Source organism: Pteropus medius, unplaced genomic scaffold (assembly GCF_902729225.1).
Source record: "Pteropus medius unplaced genomic scaffold, Ma_sr-lr_union100, whole genome shotgun sequence".
NCBI lineage: Eukaryota > Metazoa > Chordata > Mammalia > Chiroptera > Pteropodidae > Pteropus > Pteropus medius.
This window is the reverse complement of record NW_024351543.1, coordinates 464,959-484,189: the sequence shown is the minus strand read 5'-3', so window position 1 is coordinate 484,189 and position 19,231 is coordinate 464,959. Positions and strand designations below refer to the sequence as shown.

General features: G+C 37.9%; 1 protein-coding gene across 2 annotated transcripts in view; it reads left to right on the top strand.

Moving 5' to 3' along the window:
- Window positions 1–10,777: 10,777 nt before the first annotated feature.
- Window positions 10,778–19,231, top strand: part of USF3 (upstream transcription factor family member 3) — a 35,175-nt gene continuing 26,721 nt past the window's right edge. Inside the window, exons 1-2 of one of the 2 annotated variants that reach the window (XM_039843032.1) lie at window positions 10,778–11,048; window positions 15,359–15,700. The gene's annotated coding sequence lies outside the window, so the exon portion shown is untranslated. The remainder of the gene's footprint in view (window positions 11,049–15,358; window positions 15,701–19,231) is intronic. The other variant, XM_039843031.1, reaches the window with a different exon arrangement.

Here is a 19,231-nt window from a genome sequence, read left to right as displayed (position 1 = left end):
ATTGGACTTCCCTTATAAGGCTCTACCCTAGGAATTTAGGCCTAGTTTATGATACAGCCAAATTACAGTCATATGGAAAAAAGGGCCTGAGTCGGATTTTATTTAGGTGTAGTTATCTTGGTACAACATTCAGGAAAGTGAAGTCAAAATAATCTGTTACTGGGGCAGAAATTCTCAACCTTTCTAATTCTCTAAAATACTAGGTTTCTTAGGTAGAAATTGTTTAGAATCATAGCCTCAGAAATAGTTGGGAACATAAAGTTAGTAGGAAGCGATCACTACTTAGCCCAGAAATTAAATCTCAAAGAATTATGACTTGTTTTATAATTGTGATAAAGACAAATAACATTTGGCAAGGTATCTTATTGGGAGGGAATATTGAAACTTGTGAACTTTGAATTAACTATTTCTGATTTACTAAAACTGATTTCCACATAACTGAGTTTCATCCGTTTTACTCACTGTCCTCAAAAGCTCAAGACATCTGCATTTATAAAGGATCTAAGTATAAATCATAGCTTCAGCTTCACAGGATGTCTGACTATAAGGTTTTTTTCATTTGTTTCCTTCATCAAACTTCTGTAACTCTTACTTAGTTTTATCTTTTAGGAACCATATTGACAACATCAAAAGTTCTCTATAAAGATTCAAACAATCATCCTATTGTCACTAGCACTCTACTAAAGTATAATAAAACTGTCAGGTACCACATGTATAACTGCTTACGAGGTAAAATCTGAATATATAATTAGTATATACAACAGTAAAATCAAGTAAAATGAGGGCTTTATTATAGCACCCTCAAAGCAGTTTTATGATTGTTCTTACCATCTTCCTATGTGAGTTATTTGCCTTTAGCTGATGTAAAAGTTGTAAATTGTTCCTACAAATTTATTGAGCACCTATGTTCTACACTCTAGGGATATGTCGGTGAGTTAGGCAGATAATCATGGCCTCTTGAAAAGGAAGTAAAATTCTAATTAACTTATGTAAAATTTCTGTCTAACTAAAGGCCTAAAACAACCAGAGCCTCCAAGGATCTTGACTTTAACTTAACTTTGGAAGGAACTTGCTTTCTATTAACACTTTGGAGTATTAAACAAAAATGCCTAATACTCATAGAAGAGCTAAGACTACGAGCATGAAAGAGAGTTTAGAACATATAAATTCAGAATTTTTGCTACAGAAACCATCTAACTTACATTGTAAAGATAATGCTTGTTCCTTGAACTCCACCCTAAACTTCCTTGAGGAAGCTACAATTTAGAAAAGAAGACTAGCTCAACCTGCTGGAGGTTTAGCTGGAGGTCATCGTACTATCAGCCAGATTTGGAGTGACCTTTGACACAATTTGATGTTTTACATCAGAATCCAAAGAGTAAACTCTTCGACCTCCCTAGGTCTTTTCTTCACTTTGGTTTCTGATCCCTTATCCGTACTTCTTCCCCAGGTGTCTGACACTAGGAATGACCACCTATTAAGCACTTGATTCATTTACGTATAAACATTTATAATGATTTCTGTTTACTTACCTATGCAGGTTTCCTCATACCTTGTCTTATATACTTGATTGTGGTTAAAACTGATAGCTCCTACAACTACCTACCACAACTACCCCATACTTAACTAGGTTCCCTCTCCCAACATCAAATTGGCTAGTGTCTTCAATCCAAATCAAAATTCAGCTAATAGGTAACCTGGGACAAATTTAGAGCATTATTCCTGAATTACTGGTCCTTAGAAAAGTGCTATTTGTAGGGCTTAGAACATTGCCTTATGTGATATTTGGTTGAGTGTACCCACAATGGGTCAGGCACTGGCAGTACAGCAGTAAAAAAGATGGCTCTGGCCCTGGCCTGGTGATCCTTAACAGTCTGGTAGAGAACGGACATTACATTATTTCAATTACCATGAGATACTCTCTTGGAGCGGGAGGCATACTTTTACAGAATTTTTGAGAAATTTAAATCAATTTGTGATTTAAATTCTTAGTACAAAATGATTATTTTTAAGATTATTCTCTTTACACCTGAGTGAAAAAAAAAGATAATTACCATAAAACTGGAATTGAAAAAGTCAAGATATCAGCAACATTTCAATATTGAACCAAATTTATAAAAGACACAAGTTATCAAGAGCATTCTGTCAGCACTCACCAGCTATAAATGGAAAACTAATCTGTTCACACACTGATCACAAGGAGAGTGATTTAGTAAAAACGATATATCCTCCAGGAAAGTTAAAATAAAAATAAAAAAGTTTTCTTAAATGGTCAAATTTAACAAATATGTGTATTAAAAGGGGCTGCAAAATTTTGCATTATGACAGTGTTTTAAAGAGGTCATATGTGGGAAAAACATTGAGATCTTTTCATAATGAAGGATTTAATTCACAAAAGAAATGCATTTAATGGAAAAAGTAATTTTAATAACTAGACAGTTTACAAAACTGGCTTTATTTTTGTCTAATGAGAATTTGAAAATATTTGCATCCTACCTGTCCTAATCCTGCCTTGCACTAGATTCATTCATTAAAACACTTGCTGAAACTTTCCTGTGTATCAGGCACTGTGGTAGATGCTCTATACAAATTAACTCACTTAATTCGCACAACAGTTTTTTGTCATAGGAACTTTAATTAGCTACATCTTACAGTTTCAGAGTGGGCTTTAAAAAAAAAATAGGATAACTTTTTCAAGGTCACAGCTAATTAAAGGGCTGAGCTTGGTGTGCATGTTGGGTGACTCCAGCACCTAAGCCATAACCGCTCCCTACTTTCTTTTAGAGAAGTAAATCTTGCTAATATAAACCAAGTTTGAAGTGACCTGTACGGTAATGTTCACAATAAATTAACTAGAAGGAACCAAAATGCTGGATAATATGGGGAAGCTTAAAATATGATACCTCAATATTACTCAGCTTTTAAAATATGATTAAAGTGGAAGAAGGCAAGATATAAAATTATACAGAAATAGAAAATAGCAAGATAGAAAATTTAAATCCAACCATATTGATCATAACACTGAAGGTAAATAGTCTAAACATCAATTTAAAGGTAGAGACTTTTCATACTGGATATTAAAAAAACAAACAAAAAACATACTACCTGTAAGAAACCCACATTAAATATAGGTGAATCAGTAGGTTAAAAGAAAAAGGATGAAAAAGATATACCATGTAAACTCTAGTTAAAAGCCAGAATGGCTAAATTAATACCAAAGTAGATTTGGGAACAAAATATACTTTCAGGTATAAAGAGGGATATTTATGATGAAAGGGTCAATTTACCAAGAGAATTTATCTTAAGTTTATATGAACCTAGTAACAGTTTCCAAATACATGAAGCAAAAACTAACAGGAGAAATAGACAAATCCACAATTGGAGATTTCGAATTCTTGGTAAATAGTAAGACAAGTATATAGAAAATAGGTAAGGTTATAGAAAATGTGAATGACATTTTCAACCAACTTGACCTAATTAACATGTATAAAATATTTTACCCAACATAAGAATACACATTCTTTTCAAGTGCACCATGATTATTCACCAAAGTGAACCATATCTTGGGGCACAAGTTGCAATAAAATTTAAGAAGACCGATGCCATGCAAATCATGTTCTTTAAACACACCAGAACTAATCAAGAAATTGATAACCATCTGGAAAATCCCCCAAATATTTGGAAATTAAACAACATGTTGCTAGATAACTCCTGTGTCTAAGAAGAAATCACAAGAGAATATTAGAAAAAAATTGAACAGAAGGAATATGAAAACAATGTTTCACAGCTATGGGATTAAACTGAAGTGCTCAAAGGATAATTTATAGCATTAAATGTATATATGAGAAAAGTTCTTGAATCAAGGAACTAAGCTTCCACCTTAACCTAGAGATAAAAGAGCTGGTTAAACTTAAACTGAAGGAAGGAAATAATAAAGAGCAAAACTCAAAACTGAAGACAATAGAAAAATAAATAAAACAAAAAGCTACTTCTTTGAAAGAATAAGTGATACACCTCCCCTCTAGCCAGACCAAAAACAAAAACAAAAAGCATGAGTGCGTGCGCGCGCACACACACACACACACACACACACACACACACACATAACCAATATCACTAATGAAAGAGGACATCACTACAAAACTTACAATAAAAGGATAATAGATATCTCAAAAAACTTTATTCAATAATTCAACAACTTAGATAACAAATTTTTTGAAAGACAAAGCATTCTGGTTACTCAAGAAGAAATAGAATCTGGCAGTTCTGCAAAAGGTTAAGCATCATAGAGTCACCATAGACTCAGTGATGCCCGCCCAGGTATATAGTCAAGAAAAATGAAAACATATATCCACACAAAAACTTGTACATGGGGGTAGGGGGCCAGGACAGGTGGGGGAGGAACTTGTACTTGAATGTTCATAGCAGTGTTATTCATAGTAACCAAAGTGTGAATGCAGCCCAAATGTCCATTAACTAATGAATAGATAAACAAAATGTTTCATATCCACACAATACAATGTTATTTGCCATAATAGGTGAATTGTATGTTCTTAATCTAAGAATCAAAAACTAAAATGAGAGGCAGTGAGCATGGGTGGGGGTGAGGTGGGGGTGGAGGATCAGGAAGAATTGCAATTCGAATAACACAAATTTAGGCAGAAACTCAGTTACTGTTCTCATTATAGGGTGAGGGCAAGGATTATTATTTTTTTAGAAAAAGAATGGAATAATTGCATGAATAGAAGAAATTTCTATTGATGTTACTGAGCAGAGTTACTCTTTAGCTATATATTAGCTATATGTGGCTGGTTACTGATTCTATCTTCAGAAAGGGAATCTGTAATCATTAGCCTTTGTGGTCAGGATGTCTGCTTTCCTGTTAACTTTGCTAACAGTTGTTCATAAGGCAATGTTGACTTGGCTTAGTCCGAAGGTTATTTTGCCCAGTTCAAATATTCCAAAGCTTCAGGGAGCAAGCTGTGCAGAGCCTCTAGAAAATGGCTGCTCTATCTCCAATAAAAATGGCTCCACATGTCAACTTTTCACAATGGTATGTGAATTTTATCTCAATAAAACTGGTATTCCAAAAAATCAAATATTGAAAGAAAAGAAAAGAAAAAGAATAGGTAACTCGAGTAGACTTAAACATGTAAAAGATATTGAATTTGTAGTTAAAATCTTTCCATGAAAATAATTTCACAAGAGTGGCCCAAATGGCTTCTTTTGTGAATTCTATCAAATATTTAAGAAAGAAATAATGCCAAATCTACACTCTTCAAGAAAACAGTACAGGAAAGAATATTGCCTAACTCATTTTATGAGAATAGCATTATATTGATACCAAAATGAGACAAAAACATTACAAGAAAACTATAGACCAGTATCTCTCATGAGGATAGGAAAATCCTTAAGAAAATTTTAGCAAATCAATCTAGCAATTTATTAAAAAGGTATATGATGATCAAATAGGATTAGTTCCAGGTTTGAAAGGTTAACAACTGAAAATCAGTTTGTGTAATTTATCATATTAACAAATTTAAAAAGAAAAAAAATGTGATTCTCTCAATAGATGCAGAAAAAAGTATTTCACAAAATTCATATTTCAACATTCATTCATTATAAAACTTTGAATGACAAGGAATAAAAACAAACAACTCAGAAAGGGTATCTATAAAAAGCCTACAGCTACCATCATACTTAATAGTGAAAAACTGGATGCTTTGTTTCTAAGATTGGGAAGAAGGTAAGGATGACTGATCTTTCCACATCTATACAATATTGCATTGAAAGCCCTTCCCTGTCTAGTAAGAAGAAAAAGAAATAACAAGCATGCTGATTGGTGAGAAATAAAGAAAATGGTCTTTATTTCGCAGATTACACAATGAAATAGAAAATGCTAAGATAACTTAAAAAAAAATGCTACTAGAACTAATAAGTGAATGTAAAAAGGTCATGGGATACAGGGATACAGATATCTTTTTTTTTTTTTTTAGACGAGGCAACCCTTGGTTGACCTCACAGATTGCAAGGACCTTGTCAGCTTACAATCCCTTATTTTTTAAAATTTTTTCACAGCACCTGGTCTTTCTAGGTGGTCTCCCATCTAAGTACTAACCAGGCTGGACCCTGCTTAGCTTCCGCGATCAGACGGGATTGGGCTTGTTCAGGGCGGCATAGCTGTAGACGGATACAGATATTAATTGTATTTCCAGCAACGTAAATTAAAAATTGAAATTAAAAAAATAACATTTACACTATCATAAACATATGAGCTATTTAGGAATAATTTTTTAAAATATATGTAAGACCTGTATACAGAGAGCTATAAAACACTCCTGAGAGAAATTTTAAAAGATTCAAATAAAGGGAGAAAGATAACATATTCATGAACCCAAAGACTCAATATTAAGTCATAACTTCTCCAAATTGAATTATAGGTACCAGTAAAAAGTTTTAGCAGGCTTTTTTTTTTTTTTAACATGACAAGCTTAAATTTATTTGGAAATGTGGACCTAGAATAGTTAAAACAATTTTTTAAAGAACAAGAAAATTGGAATACTTACACTACAAGTCTTATACTTCAAGACTTACAAAACTGTAATGATCATAACGGTGTGGTATTGGTGTGACTGACAATAGATCAATGGAACAGAATAAAGTTCAAAAATAAGGTTGTAAATATATATGGTGAATTTATTTTTGTTCAAGGTACAAGGTCTTTATAATTGGTGCTGAAAAAATGGATTTCTCAATGCAAAAATAAACACTTCGATCCATACTTCTACAACATACAACAATTAATTCAAAATGTTCTACGGATCTAAATATAAAATATAAAACTATAAAACTTCTAGAATAAAACATAGAAAAAAAATCTATGTGATCTTTTGTTAGTCAAAGATTTCTTAGCTAGGACATCATAAGCATGATCTATAAAAGAAACAATTGATAATTGGGACTTAAATTAAGAACTGCTATTTGAAAACATTGTTCAGAAAATGAAAAGACAACCCAGGAACTGGGAGAATATATTGCATATCATGTATTTGACAAAGAATATGTATCCAGAACATATAAATAACTCTCAAGACTCAGTAAATAACAAACAGCCCAATAAAAATGGGCTATCGTATACCAAAAGGTGCTCAATACTGTTCGTCACTAAGAAATGCAAATTAAAGTCACAATGAAATACCACTATAAACCTATTAGAATGACTAAAATTTTAAAAGAATGACCATATTAAGTGTTAGAAAAGATACGGTGCAATTCAAATTCTCATATTCTACTGGTGGGAATATAAAATGATACAACTTTGGAAAACAGTTTAGCAGTTAAAAAAAAAAGTTACAGGTACCATATGAATCATCCATTCCACTGGATATTTACCCAAGTGTTACCAAAGGAAAATGAAAACAAATGACCATACAAAGATTTGTACACAGATATTCTGGCATCTTTATATGAATAGTCCAAAACTGCAAACAATCCCACTGTCCACCAATGTGAATACACATGATAGATCTATGCAATGGAATGCTAAATAGCAACAAAAGATAATTAATTATTAATACACACAACAAAGCGGATAAATTTCAAAATAAAAAAGTATGCCAGATGGAAGAAGATAGAATTTTAAAAAGTATTCTATTTATATAAAATTCTAGAAAAGTATTCTATTTATATAAAATTCTAGAAAATGAAAATGAACGTGCAGTGACAGCAGATTAGTGGTTACCTGGAGAACAGGATGAAAGAAAGAGGAAGGAATTAGAAAGTTGTATGAGGAAATATGAGGGCAGGATGATTATGTTCATTTTTGATTGTAGAGTATGGTTTCACATTTGCATACATATGCCGAAACTTATCATGTTGTCCATTTTAAATATGTTCAGTTTGTTGTAGGTTAATTATACCTCAATAAAGCTATTTTGTTTTTGTTTTTTCAAGACACAGACTGGGTGGAAATATTTACACAACATATATGTGAGAAAGACCTTTTATTCAGAACATATAAAGAACTTCTACGACTCATCAAGACAAGTATCCTGACTCAAAAATGGGCTCAAGATTAGAACGCTTTACCGAAGGAGCTATGCAACCGGCCAATAAGCAAAGGAAGATATGCTCAACACCACTACTAATTAGAGAAATGAAAATTAAAATCACGAGAGTCCACTTTACATTCACTCTAAGGGCTAGAATTCAAAAGAGGGACAAGGTTTGGCGATGACCTGGAGTATCTGGAATCCGCTATACTGCTGTTAAAAAAGAGAAATATTACAATCATTTTGGAAAACAACTAGGGAGTTTCTGCGGGAAATACAGAAGCAGATTTCAGACGTTGACCATTAGCTTTTATCACTGCCATTCACTTCTGAAATCTTCTAAAAAGAAAACGCAAGCTTGCAGCCTCTTTCGCCCCGCGCTCATCTAGGGGCCGAAGGGCAGCGCTAGCCCGGGACGGGCCTGGCACCAGAGGGAGCCGGGAGCCTGCAAGTTGGAGAGAAGAGAGGTGCACGCGTAACTGGCGTTCGCACCCCACCAGGCTCTGCACTTAGGGTCCCCATCAAGGAGGCACACTTTGCGCAGCTCTAGCCTCCCATAGCAGCGAGGTAGTGGGTGGAGCCGAGCCGCCTCCGGGAACCGTCCCCCGGACTGCCCCTGCAGTTCCGGCCCCAGCCCTGGCTGTCAGAAGTATTTTCTCCTTGTCTTTTATCCACAGAAGTAGGAAAAAAAGAGATGTCACGAAATGAAATTGGGGATGCAAGCAAGGGGCATTATGCAACTAGTCTCTTAGAACCATTGAAGAGTCCTCAAGTATGTGGGTGAAAATCAGATTCACTCCGACTTGTGTGATAAATGGACTTGACCTGGAGGCAGGGAAACCAGTTTTGGTTGGCCACCATACTTCATCTTCAGCATAGGCACTGGAAGCACGCACCAGCTAGCCCGAAAATTGGATTGGTGGGAGTACTTGACGTTATCCTCTCATGTCTAGTGCAGTAAACCGATGTCGAATGGGCAAAGCCAATGAAAAGACCCACGAATGGGATTTGGGCCTCAGTCAGGAATGAGGATTAAATTTAAAAAGCTAACATTCGGACCTTTTATCAAATGGAAGTTTTTCTTATTTAACACTTCTAAATTGTGCCAGAAAAGTACTGATGTATATTTTTAATAGTGCTCCAAAGAAACTCTTAAATCCTGTTTTCTGAAGTATCAAAGATATTTATTTTACTTTAGACTCCATGCATGGCAGTTGTTTAGAAAGTCATACATAACCCTAGATATAATATTTATTAACCAGAACAGTTTTTAAACCAGGATACCTTATATTCTGATCACAATAGGAATTATTTCCTACAGCTGGACATACTAAATACTACATGATTTCATGGAAGTGCTATTATCATTACTATTAGGCTCTGAGTCCTAGGGTCTTACTCAACTGCAGCTTTGATTTGGGTGTGTTAAGTTCATTCAGAGGCTAATTAGAGCTTCATATGACGAGATACCAAAGAAAATTTCCAGACTGTTTATAGTGCCATAATTTATAAGCAACTTTGAAGGTCTTCTGTTTCATCATAGCTTTAAAACTGTTGTAGAAACATAAGATGCGGTTACTGTTTAACTTTACACTTATTTCAATACAAGGTCGACTTCCTTTGTACAGAGTCAAGTAACTTTTCTTATGCCATGCCCTGAGTGCACCTTCTGGAAGTTACCTGGTCTAACTAAGCCCACGGACATCTAAGATCTGGGGCATTTCCAAACCTGGTTGTGGAAGCACTTGGAAATCTTTGACCACCAAAGATTTCCTGTGGAAGACACCTGTTTCAGGAGGGGAGGAGTTATGAAATATGAAGCAAAACCAGGAAACGGGAGTTGTGATCACAGTTCTCCGGCCCCCAAACCTATCTTGGAGTTAGGAGAGCCTCGGGTCTCTATTCCATCACCCGCGGCTCTATACCTCCTAGATCTAGGTCTCTAGGAACCCAAGTTTGAAATTCCAACTCCCATTCTCCCAATGCCACATATTCTCTTCCCCCAGATGCGGGGCCCCCGGACACTTCTGAGCATGGTCGTTTCCAGGTCGCGGGAATCCGTGTTTTACTGCAAATGAAAGATGACAGCCTACAAATTCGAGCAGAGTCAGGTCGGCAACGATCTTTCAGTGAAAGGGCAGTCGGAGACGTCTGGATTCTCTTCTTTTTTCCCCCACCTCCTCTTACAGAAGCAACATCCCGCCTTCCGGCTCTGTAGGCTTGAGGAGCAGGCTAATTCTCGGAGCCCTCTCGTACCCTCTCCTTTTTCAGTTTTTGCACTTATAAACTCCTACAGGAAGACGTGGAAAGCGTAACAGAACAGGATACAAAGAAGTTTCTTAAAACACCTCCGTTTCTAGGTTCTCAAGGCGTCCCCTTTAAGGAATCAGGCCCACCTCTTTCCCATTCACCTACTGGCTTTCCTTTCTGCCTATCATTCTACCTTTAAGAATATTTCCTGTTCCTTCAACCTAACTTGCACACCTCCGCCCCCCGGCCCTCTTCATTGGGCCGCCCGAGGCCCGTTCACTCTTCCGTTTTCCCTCCACCTGCTCCCGCCCTCCAGCCTAGCGCAACAGCGTCCTGGGTTCTGATAGGCTGTCGCGGCAGCCTCTCCGGGGCTGGGTTGGTGGGCTGAGTGGCAGGGGCGGGAGCGAGGCACACCCAGGGTAGGCTGTTCGCTTGCTGAGCAGCGGCCGCGGGAGGGGCAGAGAGGGGGCGGGGGAGGGGCTGGGAAAGTTGAGGCCGCTGCCGCCGGGTCTCCGGCCTTGAGGGCTCGGGCTCGCAGCGGCGGCGGTGGCCGCAAGAAGAGGCGGCAGGGGCGGGGGGAGAGGAGGGCCTGGGCCCGCGCTCCCCCAGCCCCAGAGGAGCAGGCGCCTGCCGCGGGGGGAGAGATTTGCCTGGGCAGTCGGACACCCCTGCCGTACCCGTCTGGGATCATGACCCAGGCGGGGGTCGCCGCTGCCGCCGCCGCGGCCAAGACCGTGCAACCCGCGGGTGAGTGACTGCGGGAGGGGGCCGCTGACAGCCGGAGCGGGGGGCGGGGGCCGGGGCTGCGGGGGCGGCTCCGGGGGGCGGCTCCGGGCTCTGCTCCACCCACCCCCTACCCGCTCCGGGAGGTGGGGGCTGCGCAAAGTGTGTCTCCTTCGTGGGGACCCCTGCATATGGAGCCTAGTAGGGTGCTAGCGCGGGCGGTACGTGCACCCCTCTGCTCTCCGACCTGCGGGCTCCCCGCGCCCCCTGGTGCCAGGCCCGTCGGGGGCTCGCGCTGCGCCACGGCCCCCAGATGTGCGCGGGGCGAGAAAGGGTACACGCTGCCCCGGGTGTATAAAGAGCTGGGCATCCAGGTTCACACCGGATGGTCTTTGCCCAGCTCCTTCACCTTTTACTGTCTCCATCCTCTCTTTCCTTGCCTTCTGAATTTCCTTCGAACCCACTGGTCAGACTCACGTGACTTGCTTTTTAACTCTCATCCCTATGTTGAGAGTTAGGCTGCGTTACCTTTTTAGAAGCCTTTCTTTTCCTTTCTGAATAGGAGCGGTAGAAGCGAACAGCCAACTCTTGGAATCTAGTTCCATATTTCGAGGAAATATTTCTGGACTCTTATTCATGTTTAACATTTGGATTATCGGGTTCTCTCATACTCATTGCCCCCTTCTCTACTTACCCTCTACGGCTACGCTGGAGTATGGTCCTTTGAATTCATTAACTTCATATGGAAATGAGAGACTGCATAAACCTATGTGTGTGGAATTCCAGCTATAGGCTTCCTTCTTACGTTCTTATACCATTTTTACCATTAAGTAGATACAGTGACCTAGTACCATACAAAACAAGACAGTTGTAGCTTAAGTTTTCATGAAGACATTTGCTTACCTATAAACAAAGTACAAATTTCTTGAATAAACGCTTCGGTGAGTAGCATGGAACCTGAGGCATATTTGTACATATGCTTTTTCTTAAAAAAGAAAAAAAGCGAGCGGAGCGGGGGGTTAGGGTGGGGGGTGGGGACTTGCTTTTTGAAGGATCAACCGACTGTCATATTCTCCAATCACCTTGATGACTTTTTCCTCCCACACAGGACAGTTGTTTATCGTAGTACAGACTTGCTATAGGAGATACATTTGTTGTTTCCCTTTATTTGTAAGGTACTGTGAAAGTATTTGTTGCAAAATAAGCAAAGTACTTTGTAATCATTGCACTTCTGAAACCAGTAACAGTACAGTGTAATGTCTCCAGGTACTATAAGAATGAATATTTAATCTCATATTTTGCTTTAGTCTGAGAAATTTTATAAAATTCAGACGTAGATGCAGCCTAGAACGTTCCTTAATATAAACACACTTTATTTTAGGGACCTAAGGACAGCATAGGATTGAAGTAATTATTTTCTAAGTTAGTTGTTTGTGAGACATCATGGAAATAAAATTAAAAAGTTGCAGACTATGCAGTCATTTAAACAGTCATGTAAGAGAAATCGATCGGTTTTTCTATTTTCAGAGCTTAGCATCGTCAACAAGGGAAAAGATTAAAACTGAGAATGTTTAACTCAGGTTAGAAGATAAGCTTCACCAGATAATTGCTTATAAACAGGGACTGAAACCAAGCTTGGATCTCAGCTATATCTGTCAATCCTTGCCTTCCTATTCTTTAGCCCAGTGATTCTCAATCAGGACTATACATTAGAATCACCTTGTGTGCTTTTACATGTTAATGCTTAGACCAATCCTCTCGGAGATTCTCTTACTTTTGGTATGGGGTGAGTGTCAGCTATAGGTGTATGTATATATTTCTTTTTAGTATTCAGGGTCTTTTTAGTATTCAGGGTTGAGAACTATTATGAGTCCAGAACAATGTCCAGTCTGCTAGGTTTGTGTTCCAGGCTCTTCTAAATTAAGGCCTTCACTCATGTGTCCAACTTTTCCCCTACTGCTTCCCAGCATGAGCCTTCAGATTTCCTCATAGTCCCACAAATATGCAATTCAGATTCTTGCTTTTGTTCATGACATTGGTCTTTCTCAGCATACTAATGCCCCTCCCTGTACTCCTTTTCCCCACCAATAATTCTGACTCTATGAATGTTTTTCTGACGGCTCTTACTTTTAGTGATTGGCTTCCTTTGAACTTTGGTGCCATCTATTGTTAGAAGACTCCCTTTTTGCTTCTACCATGGCGGTTTAACTTCTTTCGTATTTGTTTTATTATTCTCAAACTTAATGGCAAGAAGTATTTCATTTTTGAGTTCTCCTAAAATGGTTTGCTTTGGGTTGGATTAGTTTGCTTTGGAACTCTACCAACTCTGCTTGCAACCATAGTTTCAGGTTTGAGTCTATCTCAGATGTTTGTCGTGGTAGATTCCTCACACCTTAACTTGCATTGAATTCATGTATGGACGTCAATTTCTTCCATATTTTTTCCTGGTTTCTTCAATAGATTGACTCTTTTCTCTAATGTGACCCCATAACGGCTTGTGTTAACACTAATTACATTGCCATAAGTGTCTTTATCCACTTTCTGCACTAGACTCCTACCCCCAGAACATCCATGTTGAGCAACTCCAGGAAGTATGATTCACATTGTATTCTTAAATACCATTGCAGCATAGCAGAGCTAGAACCCCATTAATATAGGAACTGTGTTCTCTTCATTTTTCTATTCCTGGGACCTAACACAGCTCTTGTCATTAGTGGGCACTTACATGTTTGTTGTGTGAGTAAATGACTGTTACTGTATTATGCAAAGATAATAATATACTTGTTTAAGATAAGTCGATTTGGCATTAATTGGCTTTGCTATTAAATATTCTGTCTTATACTCCTAGTATGGGTTTGTTAAGGGTTAGTAGAATTTAAGTAATTATGGTTGTGACAGACTCCTTAAACGTGTAATCTTCCTTGCAATATACACAGGGATATGTACCTTGAATCCTTTACCCTGAGCTTTAGAGGTTGAGTCTTGTTATCCATAAAATATTTGTGGAACTTTCACTAAGAGAAAAGCCGTTAACTGTCCAATTGGATAATTTTTCTTTTTCTCATTAAATTTTCTGTATGGATACAATTGCACTCCACAAGACCAGATCTTTTAATTAGATCAGTAGGGCATGATAAGTTGCTCCTATTAATGTGCTAATACTCTTTTTAATTCAGTTCATCAAGTATTTATCAAGTGCTTACCATGTACCCAATACTCTTAGGTGCTAAAGAGAATACAAAACTAGTAAATAGTGTGGACTTAGCTCTTAAGAAGTTTTTAGACCTATTGGGAGGATCAGGGAACACCATATCAAATAATTAAAGAACTGAACACAGTATTTATTAGATGCTAATTTAAACATAAATACCCAAAGGCTATGATGCAGTGGTTAATACCACAGAAAATTAAGAAAGACCATTTATTACTCTCATATTTAGTACTAATTGTTGAGGATACAAATATAAACGATGTGGTTTCTACCATTTAGAAGCTTATTGTCTAATGGGAAAAACCAATAAACATATAGAGTGTATTTCATGTTAAGACATTGTAGAGTATTATGTCAGGATATTTGGGACTAACCTCTAGGGATCAGAAAGTTTCAAAGAGGGTAATTAGGAGTTTCCAGGTGGAAAGTTGATATGAGCATTCCAGACAAAGTAACAGATACAAAGCCATGAAAATGAGAGAGGGAGTTTCTTGATTAAGGAGCTGCAAGTAGAATGTCAGTAGAAAGTTTTACGTTAAAGAACCTGAACTCTGGAAACAGACACATGTGTTTTGCAAACTTTTATTCCTGAGAAGTTCGAGCTTTTGCAGATCTTTCGTCTGTAGGGTAGCAGTAGTCTACAGGTAACTTCTCTGCAAGTGTTAGTACGAAGGATTCTTCCAGTTCCCATCTATGCTTCTTGTTACTTCCCTTTTGTCTGTTGCCTGGTTGTATGAGGAGCTCCAGATAGCCTTTCCTTCCAATTAATGAAGCCATTATTGGATCCTCTGGCAAAAGCATTCTTCCCTTAGCTACCACAGTTTCTTAAATGAACAGCAGAACTCATGGTGAAGGGGACAGGAAGAAATTTGTAGTGTAACCATGAGAGGTACCACTTCTATCTCTACTTCACTTGCAGGACCAGTTTCTCTTTGGTTACAAGCAACAGAAATTGCCTTTGGCTAACTTAAGCAGAAAAGGGGGATTTATGGATAGGTACTGGGTAAGCTCAGAGAAGTGAAGGAAAATAGAATAATGAAGACTTGGAAAGGCCAGGGCACAGCAGCTTCTAGAATCACCTGAGTCTAACTCAGGCTCAGCCACTTTTTCTTCTTGTGCACAGAGTTTTTTTGGTCAGCCTTGTGCCTACCCCAGAGATGAGACCGTGTTTTGTGGTCCTGTCAGACCTCGGTAATGAGGCAGAGAAGCTCTCCAAAGGAAAGACTAGGTGTTGTTGCCAGAAGGCCAAAAACAAGATATTTCCTACAGAGTTCGTTGGATTTGGCAATGTGGAGATCTTTGGGTGAGCTTGACGTAAGCAGTTTTAGGAATAAAAACCAGGTAACAATGAGATGAAGAGTGAATGAAAAGTGAGAAAGAAAGGACAGTGAGTATAAACTACTCTTTCAAAGAGCCTGATGGTCCGGAGAGAGAAAGAATGGGAACATCTAGAAGCTGTGTCAAGGTGAGCAAAATAAATCACTTTTGCCTCTTAAATGGAAAAAAATATAAAGATATATTTTAATGGGAAAGCATTAATAGAGGAGAGATTAATATATTAGAGAAACAATATATTTTGTAACAAGATTACTAAGAAGTGGAATGATGGAGGTCAGAACAAAGGTAGAGGGTATAGTGTTAGCTAGACCCATTAGGGAAGTCTTTATAGAGAAAGATAGACCTGTCTGGGCTTTAAAGAGTGATAGGATTTAGATAAGCAAAGTGGAAAGGGCATTTCAGTGAGAAAATAGCATAGATTTAGCAAAAAATACAGTTAGTTCATAAGGGGCACAGGGAAGAACTGGATTGAATTGGAGAGGAGAGAAGAGTAGATGACATGATTAGCTATATAGCCCTGTTCCTATGAGTGTTGTACTAGGTGGAAGTGGATGAGTGAGATTGGCCAGTGAAGAGGATAGTGGTAGAGTCAGAAAGCTAGGACCAAGAGTTTGGATTTGGTGCAGTAGATGTTGGAAAACAGTACTGTGGATTCTGCAGCAGGAGAGGTACATGTTGGAATACAGTGAATTGGAAAGATTACTGAGACATTGGTGTATAAAAACACTGAAGAATAAGGACAAGACTGGGAGCAAAAAAAGAGTAGTAAGAGCCAGACATGTATAAAATGGGGCCTAATCTAAGGTGATAGTAATACACAGGGGAGAAAAAGATTGTGAAAGAATTGATAGGATTTGATGAGAAGATGTAAAGATTATTTTTGAGTTTTAGAGCCAGATTAAAGTTTTAGTGTTATTGATAAAATGGAGAAATTGGAAGTTAGGTCTCTTAAAAGGCAAGGCAGATTAGTGTGTTGTAAACAGACTTGTTAATTGGTTTTGAAATGAAATGTTCTGAAGAGAGTCTTGCCTAGCCAAAGATTTGGAGCAAGATCAGTGTTCAAAGGTAGCTTTATTATAAAAACATAATGGCTTTTTCATAGAAACAATTTGAAACTTTGTAAGGAGAAAGCTAATAGAAAAAAGCATTGAGCTTTGAAAGTCTCTTTGACTAAGATTCATGGTAGAGAAAGATGAGGCATATTTGGAGAAGAGGAAGACAACCTGGGAGAGAGAATTTTTAAAAAAAGGAGAGTTCAGCAGCCTCAAATCCTGCAGAAAGAAGGAGGAAGACATAGACAAGACCTTTAATTTGGTAAAAAATAGTCCCTGACCTCTAAGAAAGCAGTTTCGGTTGGCAGAAACAATCAGAAAGCATACTACCATAGATTTAGGAGGAACTGGCCAATGAAAGAAAGGTGAGATGCTTCACAGGAATAGTAGGAGAGAAACAGAATGATAGACAGAAAAGTTGGCAAATTCTTGTTTACTGTAGGGAAACTATATTTTGGAAGCAAAAGAGAAATCATTAAGGGAGAAATAAAGTGCCGAAGAGGGAAGAATCAAATATAGAGTCCTTCTCCACAGATGGTGAGGTCAGCTTTAGAATTTCTGGTGAGTTGAAAGGATAGATGTTTAGACAGAGGTCTTTTAAGATAAATGTAGGATCCAGTCATGAAACTCGTGCCATATGACCTCCATCTCTCCAGTAAATTAAGGGGGAAATAGAAAAAAGGCACTTTGCTTGATCTGTTAAATGTATTATTATGTAAACTCACAACAGTCATCTGACAGGTTGGTGATAATCTCCCAGTTTTAAATGTGAAGATGCCAAGACTTCAAGGAGTACTTATTTGAAACAAATAGCTAGTAAATGTCAGCTGTGAGATTTAATCCTAGGTCTGATACTAAAGGCTGTTTCCATTCTACTATACCATTCATTCATTAATGTAAAATGAAGGATATGTGGGGGCTTGAAAATATCTGTATGAGTGATTAGAGTGGCTCTGCCTCAGATGCACTTTAGGAGCTTTAAAAAAATTCCTGTACTCTACCGAAGTTATTTATTCTTTCATCTTTATTACCTACTGTATTAGTCAGCCTTCTCCAGAGAAACAGAACCAATAGGTTATATATTACAAGATAAACCTGGAGCATCTTATAGGACCAAAAAGTAAGAAAGTACTAAAAAACGGGTGGGAGGGAGATGAGGACACATGTAAAGGACACAGGAGCCAACCCAAAAGAGTGTCCAACAGCCAAAGCTTGAACAATTTTAACAATAAAATAACTATTGCATTAAATTTGACCCAAAGAATAAAATAGATAATCGTAAGTCCATACTGATACAAATGATTAAATAAATAAATGGGGAGAAGAGACACATCTTTAAGAATTCTAAAAAAATATGTTTAGATACTCTTTTCTGTAAGAGGTGGAAATGAATTCCTTTCTTTCAGTGTGAGCTATGCTTAATACTTCCAAAGAATAAGAGTGTGAAAAGGGAAGAATAGTAACATAGTAGTAATTGCATGAGTAGTGTTATCAGCAAATTTGAGGCAGAAAATTGGTGGAGAAGACTACTTTTTTTTTTTTTTTTTTTTTACAATTTAAATCCTTCATTATCTGTTTAATATAAGTATGTGTTATTTGTATAATGAGGAAGAATCTAGTTAACAAAAAATAAGAAAATATGAAAATAAGGATACACCTTTATTAGTGCTGAAAAGCTGGAAAAGGTGTCACCTAAAGATCAAAAACATTTAGGAACTTATGAAAAATGCAATGCATATGGAGTCAGATTGATGACAGAACCTTACAGTGTGGAGAAATCTGCAACACAATACAGGTGTAAAGGGGAAACACTAGAAAAGTGAGTTTTCCTAACATACTTCTGGAAAACCCCAAAGCTCAGACTTTGGAAGGTAGAATGGATTAAGGTTGGTTGTCTTAGTTCTTTTCAGTTGCTATAGCAAAATACCACAGACTGGTTGGCTTATAAACAACAGAAATTTATTTCTCATAGTTCTGGAGGCTGGAGGTCCAAATCAGGATGCCAGCATGGTTGGATATGGTGCAGGTCTTCTGGGTTTGCAGAATGCCAACTTCTTCATGGTGGAAGGGGCAAGTAAGCTCTTTAAGCTCTCTTTTTAAGGGCACTAATCTCATTCATGAGGGCTCTGCCCTCATGACCTAGTCATCTCCCAAAGGCCCTACCTCCTAATACCATCACCTTGGGGAATTAGGATTTCAACACATGAATTTTGGCGGGCACAAACATTCAGACCATAGCAGTGGTCAAAATGTAATTAATTAGCAAACTGCAAAACAGCTGTTCCAGGATCATTTAGAATAGCTTAATTACAGCATTTACTCACATGGTAAGTAGTTAAAACAAATTTATATAAGTTGGGGCTATCTCCATCATGGGCTTTAGGGCCAGAGAGAGAATCAGCGTTATACTTTATAGAACTTCTAGTTGCCACTATGAATATGGAGCTCCTTCCTTCAGAAGATAGCCAGTTAGCTGCTCACCTCCATCCATGTGTGATACTTTTCATAGCCAGGACTCATAATCAGCATGCATATTCATGGTGGGAGAGGGAACAGAACATGACCAGTGTAACAATAATTATAATAAATACGATGGAATAAGTTCT